This window comes from Symphalangus syndactylus, chromosome 21 (genome assembly GCF_028878055.3).
Source record: "Symphalangus syndactylus isolate Jambi chromosome 21, NHGRI_mSymSyn1-v2.1_pri, whole genome shotgun sequence".
NCBI classification, from domain to species: domain Eukaryota; kingdom Metazoa; phylum Chordata; class Mammalia; order Primates; family Hylobatidae; genus Symphalangus; species Symphalangus syndactylus.
The window spans coordinates 33,140,956-33,144,889 of NC_072443.2; the positions used below are offsets into that span (position 1 = coordinate 33,140,956).

General features: G+C 38.7%; 1 pseudogene; it reads left to right on the forward strand.

The window, feature by feature from the left end:
• The first annotated feature begins 2,987 nt into the window (after positions 1–2,987).
• Positions 2,988–3,086, forward strand: LOC129471737 (uncharacterized; annotated as a pseudogene).
• Positions 3,087–3,934: the final 848 nt, after the last annotated feature.

Here is a 3,934-nt window from a genome sequence, read left to right on the forward strand (position 1 = left end):
TCATATGTTGTATAATGACCTAAATTTTACCTGCAAAACTACTCTGAGAAATTATGTTAATCTTTAAAAACTCATGATAGCCACCAAAAATGTTTTGCATAAATATTTTGATCTCAGAACTCTTAGAAAGAAAATCACATAACTACATTGCTTTTCAATACTTAACACTTATATTCTAATTGTAGTTTTGATCCTACACTGAAAAAAAAATAAAAATTAAAAAAAATGAATTTATCTTCAGTGGGTCAAGCCCACTGAAATGATCCTTTTAAAGTGAATACTAACCAAAAGCTCATAGACCAATGAAACATTTTAGAGACCCCTGAAATAAAGTTGCACCTACAACCAGCTCATCTTCAACAAAGTCAACAAAAATGAACAATGAGGAAAGTACACTTTATTCAATAAATGTCGTAGGGAAAACTGGTTAACCATATGCAGAAGAATGAAATTGGACCCCTACCTATTACCATATACAAAAATTAACTCAAGATGCATTAACGACTTAAATGTAAGACCTCAAACTACAAAAATCCTAGAGGAAAATCTAGGAAATATTCTTCTAGACACTGACCTAGGCAAAAAATTTATGATGAGGACCCCAAAAGCAAATGCACCAAAATCAAAAATAGACAAATGGGACTTAATTAAACTAAAGAGCTTCTGCACAGCAAAAAGAAATGATCAACAGAACAAACAGACAATCTAGGGAATGGGAGAAAATATTTGCAGACTATGCATCCAAATATGATCTAATATTCAGAATCTATAAAGAACTTAAATGAATCAACAAGAAAAAAGCAAACAACCCCATTAAAACGTGGGCAAAGGACATAAACAGATACTTCTCAAAAGAAGACAGCTAGCAGCCAACAAACATGAAAACATGCTCATCATCACTAATAATAGAGAGATGCAAATTAAAACCACAATGACATACCATCTTACACCAGTCAGAAGGGCTATTGTTAAAAAGTCATCACTATGTACAGAGAAAAAAAAGTCCAAAAACAACAGATGTTGACAAGGTTGTGGAGAAAAGGGAATGCTTAGAAATAGAACTACCATTTCCGCTCAGCAATCCCATTACTGGGTATATACCAAAGGAAGATAAATCATTCTACCCAAAAGACAAATGGTCTCATATGTTCATTGCAGCACTATTTGCAATAGCAAAGACATGGAATCAACCTAGGATTGGATTTAAAAAATGTGGTACATATACACCATGGACTACTATACAGCCATAAAAAAAATTAAATAATGTCCTTTCCAGCAACATGGATGCAGCTGGAGGCCATTATCCTAAGCGAACTAATGCAGAAACAGAAAACCAAATAGCACATGTTCTTATTTACAAGTGGGAGCTAAATCTTGGGTTCACACAGACATAAAGATAGGAACAATAAACAATGAAGACTCCAAAAGGAGGAGGGGGGTGGGCTGAAAAACTTCCTTTTGGGTTCTATGTTCACTATCGGGGTGATGGAATCAATAAAAGATCAAACCTCAGCACCGCACAATATACCCTGTAACAAACCTGCACATATACCCCCTGAATTTAAATTAAAAATGACAATAAAAAATCAAATAATAAAGTAAATATTAAACAAAAGTACTCCCTTTTCAACTTCTAAGATACACATAATAATTGAAAACACAAGAACCTAGCTGGGCGCTGTGGCTCATCCCTGTAATCCCAGCACTTTGGGAGGCCAAGGCAGGCAGATAACCTGAGGTCAGGAGTTTGAGACGAGCCTGGCCAACATGGTGAAACCCTAACTCCACTAAAAATACAAAAATTAGCTGGGCATGGTGGCGGGCGCCTGTAATCCCAGCTACTAAGGAGGCTGAGGCAGGAGAATCGCTTGAACCCGGGAGGCAGAGGTCAAAGTGAGCCAAGATCACGCCACTGCACTCCAGCCTGGGCAACAAAGTGAAACTCCATCTGAAAAAAAGAAAAAAGAAAATATGAGAACCTAAGATACAAATATCCAATCATTATATTAACATGAACTTTTTAAACAACTTTTTCTCTTGCTCACTTCGGCAGCACGTATACTAAAATTGGAACTGATGCAGTATTTTTCTTGACCCCTTCCCTAGACTCACGGCAGACACTCCCCTCTATTCGGCCCACCACGCTCAGCCGCTTGCAGAAGGGAGCAACTAAGCGAGTGAGTGCGGGATCTGGCCGGCTGCTCTGGGTGCTGACACAGGAAAAAGCTCCGTGTGGAACCCGCGGCCAGACTAAGCATGTTGCCTCAAGGGGAATGCAGGCACCCAGGTGAAGGTGCTTTCAACACTGAAGCCCCAGAGGAGGTGTTAACAGCGCTCTTTTAGTTCCACCATCCACAGTCCAACAACAGCTGTGTCTTAGCACCTCATTTGGCCACTTGCCTGATTGTGGAGGATGGCTGCCCTCTGCTGGCGAGGGCAAAGGGCCAGTATGACAGCCTTTCTGAGTGCCCATACTCGGTGGGTCCCAAGCTCTTGTCCAGAGTCCAAGAAGCATGAGATCACATGGATTATTGAAGGATGGTGAAGGTGGAGAATTTTACTGAGCAATGAAAACAACTCTCAGCAGAGAGGACAGCTGGATAGGGGATGAAAAGGGCAGGTCGTGGTTCCCAAAGTTAGATTGTCTCTTCCCTGAAGTTAGGCTGTCTTCGACTCTACCAACTGAGTCTGGGGTCTTTATAGGCAGAGGATAAGAAGTGCATGCTGATGGGTTTGTGAGTATGCAAAAATGGTTAAAGCAAAGACACCACTCAAAGATGGGCATGACAGTGTAGAAAACCAATTAGGAAAGGGTAGCTATACGTTAAATAGGTGAAGGGTGGGGATCAATCAGAGGAAAGCATGCCAAACAGGAAGCCAAGTTCTCAATCCAGTCTGAGGATTTAACCTGTAGCTTGGCTTTCAGGCTTTAAACTGTCTTCAGCTTGGAGGTGGGGTTTCACTGGGGACCCTCCCCTTTCTGCCTAGGCATTTGGCTGCCTTCTGTCACTCTCAGAACAATACAGAGATTATCATGGCCCCTACACAAGGATGACATAGAGATTCATGAAACATTCCATAAAAAAAAGTAAAAATAAAAAAACAAGAAAAAAAATTTTAATTGACAATACTTATACATAATGATATGATGTATAGTGATCAGATCAGGGTAATTAGCATATCCCTCATCTCAAACAGTTATAATTTCCTTAAAACATCAATACATGTCTCACTGGCTATAGTAGTCAGTTTGGATAGATGGAGGTTCTATTTCAATGGATGAAATACACAGGCTTTTGGAAAATCCTGATAGGTGGAGAGGTTTTTTTTTATAATCTGAGTGGAGATTTCTTTTGATCTGAGAGGACAGCAAAGATCAGGTTAAAAGTTTGCATGAGAAGATATATCAATTATTTAAAAAGCAAAGATTGTAGTTGATAAGATGGTTTCTACAGAGAAATGCATTTCTCTCTAGAGAAGATTGTACAGCCTTATAATTGTTTCCATTCACATGGAACAACTCCAGCTGCTTTCAAAAATCAACAAATGATCAGCAGAAGGAAGATGGAAAGAAAACAACAGAATTTTTGCTCTGTCCAACTGATAAATACTGGATTGCCTATAAACTATGTTAAGCATAATTAAGCACAGAATTAACATCATTTGTAATGCAATGAAAAAAGGCAGCTGAGACAAATGCAAAAGACACCAATACATTGCTTTGATGATCTAAATCAACACTGCCAAGTTATATATTTACAAAAAAATATGAACAAAGGCTCAAACAATTAATTTTCCTTCTGGATGCATGTGCATAAGCTATGGCTAAAGGTTCGAAGAAATTTTCATCCCATTATTCATCAAGTTTGTTAAATCTTAACCTCTTCCATGAACCATGCCCATCAGTGTATCTAATTACCTAGAATGAATCAAA